This window comes from Trachurus japonicus, chromosome 13 (genome assembly GCF_045865225.1).
Source record: "Trachurus japonicus isolate A0001 chromosome 13, Traja_1.0".
In the NCBI taxonomy this organism is placed as follows: domain Eukaryota; kingdom Metazoa; phylum Chordata; class Actinopteri; order Carangiformes; family Carangidae; genus Trachurus; species Trachurus japonicus.
In genome coordinates, this window is record NC_140919.1 from 25,452,697 (window position 1) to 25,473,612 (window position 20,916).

Here is a 20,916-nt window from a genome sequence, read left to right on the forward strand (position 1 = left end):
TAATGGAATATAAGGATAAGGAATAAGGGATAAGGAATATACACACTTGTGTTTAGCTGGGTACTGAAACAAAAGAAAATCATTAGGAAGCAACCAAAATGTATAACAAATTAATTACTTAAAAAATAAATACATTAGATAACATGTTTTGCCGTCTTCTGAACACAATTCATTGAATTTGTTTATAATCCACTTCAGATGCTATGAATAAGGTAATATGGGATTGTTGAATGTACAATCCACACATCCTGAAAGCAACCAGACCCATTTCTGCTGCGCACCAGTGTGAACTGAATACAGCTTTTATTGTGTACTTCCCACTTAATGTAAACTCTCTGATCCTGTGCCAATCCTGTACCCTTTGACAACTTTAAATTAGGTTTGAATTTATTCACCAATTTCATCTATAGATGTGTATGACTATGTGATACAGTGTGTAATATACAGGAAAAAAACACAAATTTAGCTTTAGTTTTCATTTTTATTGTGGACCAAAAATATTCAGACAGGTATACATGAACTCCAGTAGAGCTAATGGTTTGGTAAGTAAAAAATTGTGTTGCAGTAGTTCAACAGTGGGTATTTTGGAGTTAATCCATCCACTATAGCTGATTTATCCCCTGCATGTCTGGCAATCTGATTAATCCTAATTTCTGCTGCCATGTTAAATTGTTGTTCCCAGACAACATTTCTACTGGCACACAATGGTAGATCATATAAAGACTGACAAAATATTATATTGATCACAAGGCATCACACACCTTTACAAAACTCATCAAAGACTTGACATGGTGGATTATTGCTGGGACACCCACTCTTTACAGTTGTCACAGAAGTCCATAGGTGTGTCGCACATGGCCAACCTAGGACTGGGGAATTCCATTGTCTGTAGTCTGATTTGGATATAAGATCTTGGCTGAAGGATGTTAGTCTTTTCCAGGTTGCCCTTCAGAGTTGCTAACGACCATCGTCAGCTACAAGAAACCATCCCCCACACTGCCGACAGTCAAGGACTGACACAAGTCGTCTGGCACAGATTTAAAGCCCTCACTCACTTCTCAGAAGCCAGTTCCACATTTAGAGTGGAGAGTGGAGGTAGAGTTAAGCCTACCACACACATAAAGATAATCGGGCTGATTTTGCCCCGATTTTCCCCCTTCCGACCAAAGACAAAAATCGGCCGATTATCCTAAGGTTTTAAGATTATTTTATGAGATTCTCTTGTAGTGTGTGGTGTGTTAAGAGTCAAAATTCTAATAATAAATAAAAACAATCGCATCGGAAAACGTTCGGCGCCGATAATCGTAAATATTAAACATGTTCAATATTTACAAATCAAAAGTCATCTTGCGTGTGGAAAGCTGGTGTTGTGCTGAGAAGTGCCTGCTTGCCAAGCTCTGCATGCTGCTCGCGGCAAGCCACTTCTCAACACAACACCGGCAATCCCACAGAGAGCCACGGTGCAGCCCTGGCAATACATGAGGTTCACACAGACATTCACGCATACACGGGAGATTTCCTGATAGCCGATAGCAAAGACGGTAGCGATCATAGCCAGCAACAGCCAGCAATAGAGCAGCCATGTTTAAACGATCATGTGACCGCCGCTCACAGCCGCTTTACTGCTCGGCGTCCGAAGCCAAAGACACACAGACACACACAGATGGTATCGTTGTAAAGGCTGAAGTGTCCCGCTTTCATTTTAAAAGAATTGCACCGCTCTCATTGTCCATTCCGGAAATAGACCCGAAAGAGTAGCTACAACAATACTGATCTCTTTCTGAGTTTTCTGACCGGAGGGTCAAGATTCTGAAAAATCTTAATGTGTGTGGTGTGTTGTGTTTGGAATATCACAGCACACCACACACAATACGATCAAAACTGTTCAATCACAGATTTTTTATCTTCATGTGTGGGGTCTTTCACAGATAAAAAAAATTGGTTGAAATTTAGAGAATCTTTATGTGTGTACAAGGATTTAGGATCTGTGAAATACATGAGTGTTGATGACTTCACTACTTCAATGTAGAGGAATGCTTTTGTGTCCACATCATAGACTGAAGTCTATGGGTGGGAATTGAGAACCGGTTCCTCTTCAGAACTGGTTCCCACGTGATCATTTCCTTGGGATTGTGTGCGTGCATGCTTAATGATTCCGCTAATCGATTTTGCTTTTTTTCCTTTGCAAATGTGCATGTTTCTAACCCAAACAACACATGCCGTGTTCAGGTCAGACCGAAGGCAAACACGGCGTCGAGACAGAAGCGCTCTAAAGTGTCGGGGTAGATGTGATGTGACAAAAAATATTCAGATTTATAAAACACTGCATACACACACTTGCAAGTAAAGTGCCTACAAGGCACATACATACTGTAGATAGTAAGGAATACACACTTGTGTTAAGCTGGGTACTAAAACATCAAAAAATCATTAGGAAGCAACCCAAATGTGTAACAAATTAATCACTGAATCAGATTGCCATTCTACTATTTGTTTTCAAAATAAATTTGATTAGAATTAGATTTATTGTGTACCTCCCACTTAACTCATTGAGTGCCATTGACGTACATATACGTCAAACGCAGTTTTCTGCGGCTGGTAAATGGGGACGCTGTCGCCCACACTGTGAGTAATTTTGGGGCTTCTGGGATGTGTAGAACAAATGGGACTGTAGATCAGAGCAAGAAGTGAAGAAGAAGGAGAAGACGAGTGCGATCGCTACGGAGATAAAAAAGTTGGAAAAAGTTTCTATTTCTAGAGAAAAACGACGGGCAGAGCCTGGAACAAGTGTAACGTGGAGCTGTGATGAAAAATTTCTCTTACGGATGATTACTTTTGCTTATTTCTTTCTTATTCATACATGATGGAGTGTGTATTTCACTTCATGCTAACTAAGTGGGCACTTGTATCATTATGCACCAACCAACAGTGGACCCCTGTCATTCCATATAAACCAAGTGTGGACCTTTTTTTTCTGCAATGCAAAACAATAAGTAAAATGCATCCCTATTAATATAGATTTAGAATGCAAGTACATTAAAATTGATTGAAACCATGTGCTGTTAAAAAGTAGAAGAGTGACAATAGGTGGCCACCACAGAGCTTCATCTATATGGGACATTAGGTGACTACAGAATAACACTTTGTGGCTCTGGGCCATCAGACCATGTTGAATCCTGAGTTTAGTTATTTAAAGTAGTTTTCCCATGACAACAATGCAGTCAAGGAGTATGAAACTTCATTAAGTCAAAAACTTGACAGACTGTAGAAAGGTGTGTTGCAGTGGTATATCATATTACTTAGTGAGGTTAATCCATCCTCTAGAAGAATTATCCCTTGTATCTCAGACAAACTGATGACCCCCCAGCGCCTCCTTTATTTTCCCATACATGTTTTATTGTTGAGCCATAAATGTCAATAACTGAAATATTCCCTTAAGTATCTTGATAGGTTGCCATTGAGTTTTCACAGTACATCCCATGTTTTAAAAAAACTACAATGACAACTTCACCAGTTCTACTTTAGTTTAAATATGTGTTTGTGCGTGTGTTGTGTGTGTATTAATAGTTACAAATGTTTGTATTAAATTTAGATTAAAAATATATCTTAAAACTTAGCAATTTATCTCATTTCTGCTTATCCACCCATGCTCGAGTGTGTATGTCGCTCCGTGCTATCTCAGTGGGAGCTTGTGTCATTAAGCCCCAACCAACTGTGGACCCCTGTCATTCCATATAAACCAAGTGTGGACCTTTTTCTGTAATGTAAAACAGTAAATAAAATACATCCTCATCAATACAGATTCATGATGCAAGTACATTAAATGTGACCTAAAACCCTGAGTTTTAATTCAAATATTTTTCCTATAACAACAATGCAGTCAAGGAGTATAAATCTCTTGTAGGGGAAAAATTAATAGACTGTAGATATGTGTGTTGCAGTAGTACACCCTACATTTAAAAATAATGACAACATTATTGGTGCTACTTTATTAGAAATGTTTGTGTTAAGTTTTGATGAAAAATTTCTCTTACGGATGATCACTTTTGCTTATTTCTTTCTTATTCATACATGATGGAGTGTGTATTTCACTTCATGCTAACTAAGTGGGCACTTGTATCATTATGCACCAACCAACAGTGGACCCCTGTCATTCCATATAAACCAAGTGTGGACCTTTTTCTGTAATGTAAAACAGTAAATAAAATACATCCTCATAAATACAGATTCATGATGCAAGTACATTAAAATTTAATGTGACCTAAAACCCTTGGTTTAATTCAAATATTTTTCCTATAACAACAATGCAGTCAAGGAGTATAAAACTCTTGTAGGGGAAAAATTAATAGACTGTAGATATGTGTGTTGCAGTACACATAAGGAGTATAAAACTCTTGTAGGGGAAAAATTAATAGACTGTAGATATGTGTGTTGCAGTAGTGCACCCTACATTTAAAAATAATGACAACATCATTGGTGCTACTTTATTAGAAATGTTTGTGTTAAGTTTTGATGAAAAACATTATCTTAAGAATTATCACTTTTGCTTATTTCTTTCTTATTCATACATATTACATATTAATGTATTTCCTATTACAGTAATTGGTTGAAACCAGATGTATGGAGCATTTTGACTATTTAAAATTGAGATGATAGTAGGTCCCCTCTTGAACTGCTAAGAATGACAGAGGCAACACATTTATGGATGAGTAAAGACAGACAAGCAAATTATCTTTGTTAAGAAAAAAGGAATTCATTCATTAAAGCTGGTTTTAGGTAAATGTTGTTGCTTATACTGCAGAACTTGATATTAGTGCATGCCATGTTACGTCTGAATTGCATGCAATTCATTAAAAAATATTTACTCTCAAATGTGGCCATGATTATTTATATATATAATTTGTATTACAGAGACTTTAAAATAAGTAATGATAACTCTCAAGTTATATTATCCATTCTTGAAAGAAACTGAGAAAGTCATTGTTGTAAAGACTCATTAGGTGAATGGGTCGTTAGGTGAATGAATGGGTGCAGACAGCTCCACTGCAGTATGTGGAGGTCCACTCTTTGATAGGTAAATGTCGCTCAGAGATCCAAGTCCCCTCTTGGCAATTTCTTTAAAAATAATTAAAAGTCACATTTTCAGTAATATTATGGTAAAACACCTTAAAAGTCAATTTTATATTCCATTTTTGGTTTTTCAAAATAAGCAGAAACATAAGACCCCTCTTGGCAGCTTGGGCTGACAGGTCCCCTCTTACCCCTATTGGTGTGTATGTGTGTGTGTGTGTGTGTGTGTGTGTGTGTGTGTGTGTGTGTGTGTGTGTGTCACAGAGAGAGAAAGAGAGAGAGCTTATCTGTTTTGACTGTATCATTGTCACAGCTCAGGATAGGGAAGACTCAATTGCACAAATCAAAGACAACAGTAAAACTTCAGAGCAGTACATCTTTATTGAGGCTCTGCAGACAAAAGCAGACAAGGACAAAGAAAAACAAACCGACAGGTAAAATGGCAGAGGAGCAAGGATGAAGGGTGGAATCCAAAAACAAGCAGGTGGTCGAAAACAGGCAAAAAACAAATATGAAAGGCTGGAAAGCGACAGCATGGAATACACAGTATAATATACTAGGATTAAGGTATTAGAAACAGGTGAGTGGGTGTACTCATGTAGGTAGGTTGGTACTTAATACTAATAGAATTAAGCTAAAAATAAAAAATAAAAATAAAAAACGCTCTAAGTGATAAAATACATTAGTATTTATGAGCCTTGTGGGCAAGAGAGCAAGTGTCTGGGTTTGTGGTGTGTGTCTGGCTGCCTGGGCTGAGGAGAGGTTCATCCAGCTGTGATGGTGAGTCCAGGCATGAATTGTGGAGTCTGAAGCCAATGGGCAAAAAAGGACCCCCTGCATGGCTCTGTGGTTCACCCAGGCAGGATAAATCTGTTACTGAATGTGCTCCTCTGTCCACACATTACCATGAGGTGGATGAGAGGCTTTGTCCATGATAGCCTACACTCTGCTTTTCAGCCACCACACCCACTGGGTCCAGGCTGGTCCCCATGCAGGACGGACCTCGTCTTCCTCAGCATTTTTATTTACTCTGCTGGTGTCTGTAGCTTTTATGCTGCTGCATGAGCATACAAAAGGGCACTTGCCACCACCGACTGATAGGCTGCCACTTACACAGCACCATGTTTTTTTTTTTCTTTCACTGAAATGGGGGGAGTGCTGAGGTTGGTGGTGGCGATGGTGGAGGTGAGGGGTTACTGCCAGGCAGAAGGGAGTGGCAGGGTCTGAAATGATGAGAGGAGTTATAGGAACATGGCAACACCTGGCAGGGAACAGGGAGTAAATGAGAGGTGTGACATCTCTTTGTCATTGTCATGTTCTGTGTGAGCTTTGCCTGTATTTGTGTTGTTTTTCTCCGCCCATTACCGTTTGGGAGTGGCTCATTACCTTATATTTAAGCCTTTATTTTGAAAGGTAGTTTTAGTCACATGACAGTGTGCAGAGTATGAGCGGGAAATGCATAGCTTCTACATGCGGTCTGCTTGCAGCTCCAGCTATTATCTTTTTCCTCCTGCTGCTTGTGTCTAGGAAATTATCGCTTGTGAGTATTGTTCGCGATTTTAGTTAATTATGTCCTTACACAGATTCCAGTAGTGCATTTTTGTAATATTATAAGTGTTTATTTTACTCACATGCAAATTGTGCTAATGCTAAGCTAACAACTAGCCTACAGCTATTTGCATTATCATCCCTGTGAATGTAATACGTTTAATAAGTTTAGTGACAATACAGTAATTGTTATTTTTCTGTATCATTTCAGTTTTACAAAAATAGTTTCAAGACCTCAGTAAAGGCCCTTCAACTTCATTTCCGCCTCTGAGTTTCTCTTGGAGCTTGTTCGCTATCTGTCAATTTGTGTATAGTCACACACTGAGGACAGAATAGTCATTGTCTGTGTGTGTGTGTGTGTGTGTGTGTGGCTTCTTGATGAGACGATAACGTCTTCACATAATCTCCTGTAACTGCCGAACACATAAATATACTGACGCACAAAAAATGAGCACACATATCGTCACATACACACACACACACACACACACACACACTTGACTTTTTGTGTTTGAGTTTTGTGTAACGCTATGCGGCGATTGTTCTTTTTTGCCGACAGCATTCTGTGGTGACACAAAAGTTGTTCACGACATCATCTTTGAGTGTGTCATCGTGTGTGTAAATTTAGACTTTTGTTGCCCCCCCCCTCCAAAAAAAAACCGCTCATGATGGCTCAGGCTGACAACACTGGGTGATCGTGTACGACTTGGCAGACGGTGACGTGATACGATTGTGAGTAAGAGTGTTTAGCTCAGTGCGTGACTAATTCTCAGCTCCTGCGCAACAAATATAAGTGGCCCACTTTGTGGTGGCGTAACTGGTTCCTCAGAGAAACTACTGCGCTTCGGGGAGGATTTTATATTGAGCTTTTAGACACAGCATGTTGTTTTGGATACTCGCTGTGCACCACAGAGAAAACATACATTTGAAACAGTTTCTGTAGTATACTATGAAAACCAAACTGGAAAGAATGAAATATAATAACAAAGATACTGAGATGTGTTTTTACATCACCCTCGTATTTTTGTTTCTGACACAGTGACATTTTTTCTTTCTTTGCATGTGTGATCCCAGCTCGTTCCTTGTTGTCTTTGTGAATCTCTCTCATCTTCCTCCTCTGCTTCTCTACAAAGTCTCTCCTCTGACTTTCTCTTTTATGATTTTATGCTGATGCCTTGCCTCTCTTCTCTGCATTATCACCTTCTCAGTATTTTCTCTCTGCTTTATTCCCTCTATTATCTCTGTCCTCTCCTGTTACTTTCCCATTTTATCTTCTGTCCAATATTATCCCACTCCGCCGCTGAATATTGTTTCTATATTTATCGGCTGGGTCCTATTGTCCTGTTACCTGCCGTAAAAGACCTGTTTTTATAACGCAGAGAGCAAAGGTGTGAGCAGTACATTGATTGTTCGGCTGGTGAGAGCAAAATGTTATGGATTTTCACTTCTTTTCATAGATGTGATTACAGCGGGGTGTTCTTGTTTTCATTAGGTGAAGACAGGAGGTCATCCTTCACGGTACAGCGAGGAAACATTCAACATGACTGTAGCCACAGACACACTACTGCTGCACAATCACTCACCTTTGGCAGTGCACAAGACAGTAAATCAGCACCTACATGTCACAATTTGTCAACCATCCTCATGAATAACAAGACTCACTATTACACGGTGGTTGGTGTAAGTTGTGTACTTGAAGTAAACAAAAAAAGAATACTCCAAATGCTGCATGTTGGGAAATCAGGGAGTGAGTAACTGTCAGCACTTTTACACAACTCAAGGACCATTTCCTTTGGATTGTTGTTGTTTTTTTCCTTTAAATGCTTTTTTTGTAAGCAGCCGTTAAGGGTTAAATGTGTCACCCAAGGTTATGTGTGAGTGTGTATATGAAGGATACTTCATTGGCCTTGCCAAAGCACAACCTAACACCTAAATTGACTACAAACTTAGGCATTAAGTGAGTGTTTGTACAAAAATGTACAAACACAGAAGAAAAACAATCAACCAAGCAGATACATCTGGGTTGTGGGTCAAAAAGGCAATGTCAGGAAAATTAAAATCAGTTTGAACTTCAATACAAATTCTGATGTGCAACCATGCAGAACTCAGAAATGTGAGTTTTGGGGATGATGACCAAAATCCAATGAAAATCTAATACATTTCCCAATGTCAATTAGCCAGTAGGTTTGGATCAACCAGATTTCAAATGTCAACAAATTTGCCTTTCTGATGTTACATAGAGACAAAACTTAATTGGCATCTTAATTCACTTAAATAAGTCAACAATAAAACATTATTTTCCAAGGAAATTAAAAGTAAATTATAGCTGCAAGCATGAATACCATACAACAGGCTCCATTTAGCAATTTAACTTAGTTGCTAAACAACAGTGATATGAAACTGTAGCCTTTGTTGTGATTCAGTTCATCCCCACATCTTAATCTAATCTCAAAAGGCAGATATTGCCTTGAACCAAATGTTTACAGTAACATTTACATGCATGTGTTTTCAACTCAGATTGAGGATTGACTGGGATTATATTTATTTTATTCAGGTCAAAAGATCATGCACAACACTTTGGTGCAGATGTGTAACTACAGGGGTGGAAGACTTTTTCATTAGTGTAGGCTAATAGTTTTCAGTGAAGCACAGTATGCATTCATTTGGGCCAAAAGATTAGAAATTTGTCATTGACATCAAGCAAAGTAATATGGCCATCAGTCACACACACACACACACACATACACCACACACACACACACACACACACAGACATATTCATCCACAGGCGGAGGAAAATGTTCTCATCTTTCATAAGGCTCCTGGCTGGTGGTACAGTTAATGCACTTCTTTACCTCCAGATTTGCGTCCATCAAGAGCCCAGACACGACTGTCTGCCCACTGTTGAGCCTCATTGTGCTATCAACAGTAGAAAGCATTAGAGAACATGATTAACAGGTGTTTCTCCATGACACTTCCAAGTCCAGGCAAATAACAGAGATTTCTTGAGTGCTTATATTTTTCACACATATCTGTCCGTATGATGAGTAGGAAGCTTATGCCGCAGATCCTATTATACCAACCAGCTGCTTCTTGCCACACAGTACTGCACACTGCAGCCAAGATATCCTCAAAGCTATTAAATAGGTCATGTTTGGCTTTAAGATGCAAGTAAATGCAAATGAATGACAATGGCAAATGAATCCTGCAGCAGTGTGGACCAACCCACAGTGTGAGACAGCATTTAGAGGACACGAAAGCAGATTTAAAATGAATTAATCAGTATTATTTCATTTTAACATTGAGTCCAATGACTACGTGTAATGTGGGAGATTTAGAGCTTATCTGTTCCATCGTTGAGTATCACCAATAAACAAGAATCCAGTGGGATGGTGAACAAATTAAATGTTTGTTTCAAAGACAAAAAAACAGCATGGAGACTGTCTTGGTACATGTAAGTTGTCAAAAAAAATAGGCAGTCCAAAACTGAAATGTTTGAAACTAAATGTTTGTTTGTTTGTTTTTTCAGTGCACACACAGAATAATGTTGTTTTGTCCCGGTGTATTCACTTTTAAGGCAATAGTTTGGTAATACATTCGTGAGAGCATCTATGGTGGCGATAGCTTGAGTTTGAATTCTTTTGAACCACAGTAGCCAATGATAAAAGGAAGAAAAAAAATATAAACACTAGAGAACCATGTAATATTATATTATTCGGTTACACCCCGCCTTTCCGAAACCCCACCGTTCCCAAAATATTTCTTCGTAATGGGGGGGTTTTCCCATTTTTTCTAAAGTCCCCGCTGTTCTGAAAAGGCTATTGGGGGAAAACCCTCCATTCCTGCTGTACAGACCGTTGAACTTTCATACCCTAACCCTGGTTATTTTCTGAAAGCACCGAGCAAAGAAATGTCTTGCTCGAAATGCGAGAGAAAAAAAAAGGTGTATTTCTTTTGCTCTGTGGGAGATCTCCCACAACAGAGTGGGGGAGAAAGCAAGTGAGACAGATCTGCCCAGTCCCTGAGCAGTGGCTCGCGCGATTTGCAAACAATCGCAGGCCGCGGCTCCGCTCGGAGTAGTAGCCTACTTTGTACCCAGATCAGCGTCCTGGACAGCTACAGCGGTGTTTTGGAATAGAGGGCTGTACCCATATTATTCCTATACATATTTTGTTTGACCCTCATTTTTCAAATGAGAAAATGTATACAACAACACATGAAGAAATAAAATTGTTTAATGCCAGGCTTGTTTATCTTGCTGTCAACATTTTTTTTCTTTAATCTGAGCTGTTTTGTTGGAATGTTTGCAAAGACCTCCTCCTACAACATTTGTGGGAATGCCTGTGTGTGTGTGTGTGTGTGTGCGTGCGTGTTTGTGGCTGTGTTTCTGCGTGCACAAGCCGTGTGATAAACATCCTAATCCCTTATAATTACATTGGATCACACAACTCACACGCACACACACATGCTCCAAACCTCTCAGGTGGGATCTTCATAGACATCCTGGTAATTACCTCGTCTATCAACCAAATGAGCTGGGAGAGAAGGAACGAGGCAAAATATGTGGGAGGAAGAGAGACGAGGGGGAGGAGCTTAAGGGAGGTGGTTTGAGGGGGCATGGGGGGTGGGGGGGTAAGTTGAATTTGCATGGAGGGGTGAGTGTGCCAGCAAGAAAGAGTTAAAAGACTGAGGTATGAGGAGAGGGGATTGGGTCAGCAGGTGTTGCATTTAAATAAACTCTTACAGTACCTTTCTGGCAAATCACAAAACACTTAAACATCAACAACTCCACCTCCCTTAAAGCCCCACCTGCCTCTTCCTCCTCGGTGTCCCTCCTGCATGTGTTGGCAACAGTAAACAGAAGAGGAAAGCGAGTGAACCGAGAACAAGACAAGTCAGATTCAGATGTTACTGTACAACCAACACAGACAAACGCAACCGTGGAGTTTTAAAACTTAAACAGGGTTAGTGATGAGTGATGAGTTTTATAACATAGTGTTATGGCGCTTTTCTACTAGCATGGTATGGCACAGCACGGCTCTACTCATTTTTGTTTGCTTTTCCACTAGCACCTGGTCTACCTGGTACTTTTTTGATAACGCCTCAGCCCTGGTTCCAAAGGAGCCAGGCGATACTAAACGTGACGTCCGCCAACTGCCTTCCACTGATTGGCCAGAGCGTCTGCACTGCTGGAAGAGTGGTGAGCACGACTTCCGACACGAGTGAGTGTAGTCAATGTTGATGTTCCATCCTGGGCTCCATGAGCATTTCCCTAGAATTCTGATAACTGGTCCAAACTGTGAATTGAAACTGAAATCTAATACTTGTAACCTCATCAGGCAAAGAGGGGGTTACACTTATATTTTAGTGTGTCATCAGATTATTAATATCATTTTGCTATACTGTAAAATTTTAAGAAAGTGTTCCCAACACTTCCTGCCTCCGCCGATGTTTTTTACACTCTCCGTTTTCCTCTGTCCTGTTTCCGCCGTCCCTCTGGCTTGTTCTGCACCTGTGGTTGTCAAACATAATTCTACACCTTCCCCCTCTCTCCCGATGCCACGTCATGTGAATAGCTGTGATTACGACAAACACCCCATCTGTCCTCGCTCTCTCCCAAACAACCCACTTGTTCCTCACCTTCTCCTCCTCGTTTTCCCTCAGCGCAGAGAACAGGAATGGATTTCATGTCATGTAAGATGAGATTTGCATCCCCCTCCTCTCTTCATCTTCTTTTCATCTTATTTCAGCTAATTCAACCTCTCATTGATCCATAAAAAATTACACAAGTACATGGCTTTATAGATTAAGGATTTTCATATCTGCTTTTAGAAATAATTATTTTTTTCTGAGAATAATTGACAGTTATTAGATCATCTTGCCTTCTTCAGCATCTTCTGATAGCACAAAATACGTTCATTGACCGTGGCGTGGACCTCTTTTTTTATCATCTCCGCTATGATCTCATTATAGTAAGCTATTAATTGATTTTTAGCCACTTAGGTGATGGACCCAAACACTGGCACATAAGTTGCTCTGGCTTGATTGTTAGCAATCAGTTGCATATTTACACATCAAATGAACATGCATCACACATAAGCTTTCACTGGCAGCATTTGTCTGCCGATATCAATCTAACATTCACTCTCATAGATCTGTCTCACGCAGCCCATCTCGGTGGATATTACCATTCTAGCTCCATATTGGAAACAACCCATGCATACTATCACACCTGAAAATGTGTACACACATCATTCATGTACATTCACGTATAATGGCCATGTGCAAGGCTGTATGGCAGGGATGCAGACTGTCGGCTTTGTTGATTAGTTGTAGAATACTAGGAATAACGTACAGAAAAGACAGTTGTAGAGTCATAAAGCAGGATTGAACTGCTTGAACAGAAAATTCTTTAACAGCTACTTGAAAAGACAAGTTCTGCATGTATTCAATTATACATGTGGTATATACCACTGTGGAGACTGACATGACCCAATAAGGGTCATGGGTGTCAATGTCATTGTTTCCAAAGATCTCAGCAAAACAAAGAGCTAAATGAGGCTAAAAAACTGTTCAGCTTCAGCTTCTACTACGGTGATAATTGAGTTGGTTTGCTCCTGTAAGCCATTTTACACCACAAGCATAAGCATTTTATAATTTATTTTTGACTGAAAACCTTTTTCCCTCCTGGTTTTTGTCTGAACATTGAGCCAGTTCATGACATGTCCAACTAACACTGTCTGGTCATTGCAAACTCTGCCAAGTGGCTGAAAACGGAAAACAGCAATTGCAGCCATTGCACCAGCTGATGCTCTACCTGTTGCCAGGAAGAAAAGAGTGAGTGTTACCAGGAGTAACACAGGACAGATGTCAGTTGCATGAGCCAGCTTCGGATGTGAGCCCAGTGATTGAGACCCAATCCCTGTCAAAACAATCAGGGCACAGCGAGAAGGTCAGCACATTTGCATGATCTGTTTCTACTCATGTTGTGAATTCCCATGTTCTGCGATAATCATTGAGAAGCTTGAGCGCAGATTGCGCATAATAGGATGTATCTTGTGTAAACAGCAACATGTTCCACTTTTTTTTCAGCGAAAGCATTATTCATATTTTAAACAGGAATGCACTCTCCTCTGAGCCAAACAAACACAAACATGCTTGTCATGTGTGTGTGTGTGTGTGTGTGTGTGTGTGTGTGTGTGTGTGTGTGTGTGTGTGTGTGTGTGTTTCCTATCACTGGGGTAAAGAGGGTGAAGCCACAATAGTGTCTAACAGAGAATGAAGCATACTGATTCTATTGCTTTTGATTATAGGTCTCCATTCACATTTAAAGTGTAAACCTTTTCTTTTTTTTTTAACTTTTTATTTATCTACATGTACAAAGAACATGAGATCATCATGGGTGGTACAGTTAAAATCAAAATATTCTATTACACATACATACACACACATACATCATAGCCAAATGTCACACTATTCAAGGTGCATATTCGATCCATTTTTCCCAGCGATCCATACATTTCTCCAACTGAAGTCTTAATACAAAAGTAAGTCTCTCTAGTAAATTTCATGAATGATCCCGTGCCACTGGATCAATGTTGGAGGATCTAGTTACAACCACCTTCTGGTTATGGCTTTCCTACCACTTGCCAGGATCATCTTCAACAAGTACCTGTCCTTATGCAAGACTGTTTTCGGAATAAGTTTAAACCTTTTTAAAATCATGATAACGCCATAAGAAAAGGCAAGAAAAAAAAACCTAACAAACATAATATGACAAGATGATGAAGGTGAAATGAGACTTGAAAACAAGCCTTCCTGCTCTCATGACTAATAAAAAACAAGTTATTTAGCCTGTGTTATATAACCCTTGCACTAATCCTCTATCAATTATCAATAGTACTTTATTCTACTTTTGAACTCACGTCCTTATACTGTATCCTGCTTCTCTGCCACTCTGTCTTTAATACGCAATTTTTTCTGTCTCCTTTTAAGCTCCAACATGGACACGAGGCCATAATAATATAATATATAATAATATACTGTATATCCTCTGCAGCTACACCACAATGACAGATATTACATTTAAATACAAAAATGATAGAACATAGTACATGCGGTGACTTAAGTGTATCTCAGATATGAGGCAAAGTGATATAGGGTATAAGAGCAGTGTGTCCTCTCAGTCTCGATATTAAAATTGTCTCCTTGGGCAACGAATATGAGCAGATGAAACTATGAGGTTGTGGGCTGTAAGTGCTCTGAAGCCTTGCGGTGGCTTTCAGTTCTCAGTATTCAGTTCTCTACAGTATGGTGTTATATTCTGAGTCCGCTCCTCTCTATCTTCCTCTCTCCAGTGCTCACTCCAGTTTTTTTTTTTCCCGTTTTGTTTTTCCTTTGACTGGTGCTTCTCTCAGAAACTTTCTCCTCTTTAATTACTCTGTCCTCCTTCTTTACTCACTCTCTATCACTGTATAGATGCTGACGTGAAGCCATCAGACCAGCCGTAGCGCAGTGAAAATAATGCAGTGCCCTCATTCATGTTTGATGCGCTGTGTTGCGTCTGTCAATGCACCTTGTACGTTTGCATGACTGTGCATATTTCAGAGGAAGCCGTCTCCACTATATGTAGTGATGAGGACTGTACAGTTGACAAGGTTGAGGTGTTAGCATATGGGCCTGTAGCACGTTCAACTTTTCCCTGACAACCCAGCAGTCAATGTTGATTTTTACCTGCCTGAAATTGTGGAAACCTGCCTGTGAGGTTTTGGTGATGCACTGTCTGCTGGTCAGCCAAACTACCACTGCACGCGATGCAGTCCGCCTTGCACTGAGAGTAGACCAGGTTGGAGCTGGCAAGCTTTCTGCGCACCTTCGGCGTAGCTTTTTGGCATGAAACTGTCACTGCACCAAGCTGAATCTGTCCACACCTCCTCCTACTGCGCCGCCACATGTTGCGCTGCGAAACTAAAATAAATATGTTTTACAGGTTACGCTGAGGCCTGGATAACTGACCAATAGGGAGCAGGCTTGGTGAACAAGGACTTATTAGATGACTTAAGGTCAACAGTGTAAATTGTGGCAGTAAAAGGTTAAGCTGAATAAAGTGAGCATTTGAAGTCAACAGTGTGTCATGAGCTCATGACACCGAGGAAATGTAGTTTGGACTATGAAGTGTTTTGGATGTGTGAAAAATTAAATGTCAGACAGTTAGGGCAGCATTGATGCATCCATTGAACCTGTGTCAGTGGTTTTGGCATCTGTGATGGCAGTGCAGCAGGGCCGTATTAATGTGCTTTTCACATGCAAACCAAGACATTTAAGCAGAAGGGTTTATGCTTTGTTGTGTTGTGCAGTGGATTCTCACAACTTCCTTTGTGTAACGTTGTATTCATTGTGACTTTCACTCATAAACAAAGAAGTTTGGCACATGTATGTGAGGGTAGACATTCCAAACCTTTACATTTAACAGTAATTTGTTTCCATCATGGCCCAAAGAGGGCACTGTACATCTGTTCACTATTACGGGTGCTGCACTATTTTATTTTTTTCTTTTCTTTTTTTGTTATTATTCTTATTTAAAGCCAATAAATAAATATAATAGCATGTGTCATTTTGCCGCGACAGAGGTTCGTCATAAGACGGCCGAGGCAGACGGGTCTCGGTCTCAGTGACCTCCAAGTCTGCCTCAGCCGACGGACCATCACACTCCGCAGCGGGCGTCTGTGGCACAACACGGTGTTTCTCTAGACCTGAAGATCAGGCCAGCTGACTGACAGATCGACAGATCGATTTCTTCCTGAACGGCCCCGACCGCTCCTGGCGAACTAAAAACCATAATATAGCCATGCTGATGCTACAGTAAACACCTGCATCCTCTGGCCGCCTGCAGTCCCTCACCCCGGAAGAGGGTTGAATAAAATTCAACACTTCTTTCTTATCTTGTGATGGTATAAATTGGGAGCATTACTGCCCATGTTGTAATTAGTGGATGATTAAAATATTAACTTTGTGATTACTTTCTACAGTTTAATTAAAGTAGTAGTACTAATAACTATTTTGCAGCGGGATAAGTCACATCAAACCTTTACATTTCATCATCTCACTGGTACCTGAAGCAACAGCACCACCACGCAGCCCATCACACTTTATTTTTTCTTTTCTTTTTTTAACACAGTGGCATTTTCTGAACCTCCTAACATCAGAGCTATATCCCACATTAGATAGTTGCAAAAAAAATGAGTATATATATTTTTTAACACAGACACACATTTAGCCACACATACACACACGAAAGTGACAACTGTTTTCACACAAAGTTGTGGGTTAAGACGTCATAGCAGAGGCTTTCAAACTGCATGCAGCACTGTGGTCTTAAAACTTACACATGCACGCACACGCACAAACATACACACATATCACAAGATTTTGATACACACACAGGAAACTTTCCCTGTAGCTTTTCCTTTTCTGTCCAAGCTTGAGACATATGCTAATGCAAAGTACATTTTTAATTATTCTTTTTCTTGTGAATATTATATATTATTCATTTGTTCTGCCTGCATGTTTTATTCCTGAGCAGAGCACGCTGGCAATACTGTAGGTACAGAGAGAGGAGCAAGGCAAACATCGGCATGACAACAAAGAACTCAGGGTCTCTGTGACAACAACATCATGGATGTTGAGGTGTCGTGGAGCTGTCCAAGTTCTGCTGCAACCCCATTGTGTTGAACTGAAATAGCAGTCCAAGATTGTTTTATTCATGAATCAAATAATTTCATTGTCTTTTAATTGCTTTTGACTGCAGTTCCCTCATATTTTAATAAGTGAAAGCCTCAGTTCACAAATGCAAGTCACTGTATCCTAAATGTACAGTAACATTGTAAACAACAGAGAGACAGTCATTAGCCCGCACTAACATTGCTGCAAAAGCAATAATCCAAATAATACCATTTGCCAAACAACTTCATATTTAACTCTATCATGTACTGTACAGAGAAAACTCACTCACTCAAAGTTGGACCAGTTTTGGCTCCACGGTTGTACTGGGAATGAAACTTCCCCACAGGGATTTGAGGAGGTAGATCCCATGGTCAGTCCACCTGTGTTCTGGTCTTACGCTCCCCTACGTTCTCCATCCTCAGGACACCAATTCTCCACTTTATCTTTGTTTGCCGCTATATTGTTGTTTAAAATCTAATTGGCAGAACCTTTAAAGCTTTTATGTGCTTCCTGCTATGAATAGTTTGTGATTTCCCCAAAGATTCCCAGGTGGATGTTGAATCTATGTTATATGTTTACATGAAATATTGGTACACTTGTTTATGTTTGGTCTTTGTGACAGTCAGGGCTCCTACGCACATTTGCCATTATCTCTTTTCCATGTGCTGCTGAATATTGCAATAAGTGAGTAGATGAACTTTATACTGCTATTTTTCTCTTGATGACAATGCTCTGAAAGTGTTGTCAGCAGAGAGAAGTTCATCTGAACAGATAGCTCTCCTGAACAAGGCAATACACTGACACAGAGTGCTATACCCTGGTAATGACAATGCAGGCATTGCAGACTACAGTATCATTTTAATATGTGACCATTCTTCCCAGCTGTCACATTATACCAGGCTCAAACACTTTGTGAGAGCTGGATGTAGCAGTCAGCTAGACTGATGGCAGCAGGAATCTTAAAGCTTTGGCAAGTGACAATGTTTAAAGTGACACAGAGGACCATATTTCTTCTGCTATTTCAGTGCACAGGTTGAAACCTCTGCTGGTAAAATGGCATATCCCTGAGGAGCACTTCGGTTTTTCTTCCTCACCTGTACCTGCATGCTATGTGACCCCTACAGTGGGAAGAGGATGGCTGCAGTGCAAACAGCAATTTGCTGTGAAGGTTGACTGCTTTTTGTTCCGTTCGTTTCCACCTGGCCAAACCAGGTCAACAAAACTATACACACACACACAAACGCATAACGCACACACAAATACACACACAGGTGAGGCCTATTGTCAAAGCACATTTAGGCATGACAGATTTACTACTAACTAACCAGTTCATGTAGTGATGATTACATCTCATGCGACCAGCGTCAGGCAAAGGAAGTGTGTTTATCTTTGAATCAGGCTGGTTGGTTATGGTTCGACATTCTTTCTAGTTCATGCAGTGCTTATTATCAGGAGAGTTGAAACCAGGAAATCATTGTACACACACACACACGGCTCTGTGAAAAATAGTAAGGCAATTAAAAGTTCTCTTTCCTCTCTACTACCTCACAAAACATCTTTAGGACTGCCAAATCCTACCAGTTACTGTATCTCTCTGTGCCTTAGCACATTTTAAAACAGCGGGTTAACGGACTGCAACAGCTGCGTGCATCATCTCCTTTCCAATGGATCTGGCATGTAGTGCCTCAAGCATTGCGTCTTCATTGCAACAGAGATCTGCTGAAACAATTACAAATTATGATGTGGCAGCGCAAAATTGTGTTTGTTCATTCTCAGAATTGCAATTTGTGTTTTTTAATGTAATTGTGATGTAAGAAACAGTACATTAAGATGAAAAAGAATAATAATGGACATTGTCTGTTTGTACAACAGCATACATTAAATGTTGTTGCTGCTTTCATTATCTAGCCAGAGGTGAGCACAGCTTAAAAATTCACATTTGGTTATATTTGCACTTGTGACTCTACAACTGCAGCATAACACTTTTCAGCAGAATTCTATCCCCTACCATCCTCACTTTAAATGTATTATGTTTTGTTTTGTCTTTTGTAACGCAATTTCACTTCTAAGGCCTTGAAAAAAAACACATATTTTTCTACACTTTATTTGTTTTGTTCTCCAGACCTGATCTTTTTCAGCTACTTAAATTACTTTTCAGAAGTGTTATACCTGCTTTGGATGGCAACAACCAGTGCGAGAAGGGGAAGTAGAAGAAGTAGAAGAAGAAGAAGAAGAAGAAGAAGAAGAAGAAGAAGAAGAAGAAGAAGAAGAAGAAGAAGAAGAAGAAAAGAGGAAGAGAGACACAGGTGTCTAAATTACTAAAACCTAAAGCAGATGAAAGTCTGATGGTGACACAACAATGGCTTGGTCAGTGAAACTATCAAAGAAAATCTAAAGAAGCCGCATGACTGATTTGATTTTTGGTAGAGAGAGAGAGAGAGAGAGAGAGAGAGAGAGAGAGAGAGAGAGAGAGAGAGAGAGAGAGAGAGAGAGAGAGAGAGAGAGAGAGAGAGAGAGAGAGAGTGAGTGAGTGAGTGAGTGAGTGAGTGAGTGAGTGAGTGAGTGAGTGAGTGAGTGAGTGTGTGTGTGTGTGTGTGTGTGTGTGTGTGTGTGTGTGTGTGTGTGTGTGTGTGTGTGTGTGTGTGTGAGAGTATTTTGACAGCAAAGTAGGTGATAAACACCACAAACATTCTAGAGTAACTACATTCTTCATTATCTGACGTAAAACACCTGTGTGTCAGCCTGCCCTCAGAGGTTGCCATGGTGATTTTACCTGCTTGGTCTTTACTGAGTGAGATTCAGTTGAAATGTACCCATCAAACTCAGGCTTACAACTTACTGTTATCACATAGAGGTGAGAGAGAGAGAGAGAGAGAGAGAGTTTAGTATGTGTGAGCATTAGTAGATAACACCCAAGGCCCAAAATTGTATGTGATTAAACAATTAAAATGTTATCTATACATTAATATTGAGGGCAATTATGATGCAATGCACAGCACAGGCTACGTAGCTACATAAAGTCATGACTTTAAGTGAGAGCAAAGTAGCTGCTGCAAACAATGTTAACACTGAGCTGAACCGAGTCGGAAATCTGTGCTCAAACAGTGATGCTGCTCTCTGGAGAGACATATTATAGGCTACAGTACATACGCTGTACAGAGTTGGGAATGTCAGTTCAACACAGGGTGGCCACAAGTGTTTTTTGTTTGTTTGTTTGTTTGTTTCACTTACTGTACAGAACAAGTCATCTGACTCATTCAGTAGCAAAGTGGACCAGCTCAGTCATAAAGATTATACAGTGTGTGCTTTTGGTTTCTATCAGGACAAGTCACTGATGTTGAAAAAGGATTTAAGCAGTGATAAACCAGAAAGATACAATGGGTACTATACTTTCATTTAAAAAAACTATAAAATGTACGCACATCCACAAAACCTAAAGGCTGGGTGCCCGACAGAAAATGCATGAAATAGGCGAAACACAAAGTCCACACGCCACACCAGCAGCAGCTCCAAGGTAATAGTTTATTATCACCTTTCTGAGTGACGTTTCGGGTGAAACACTTCTTCAGACATGAA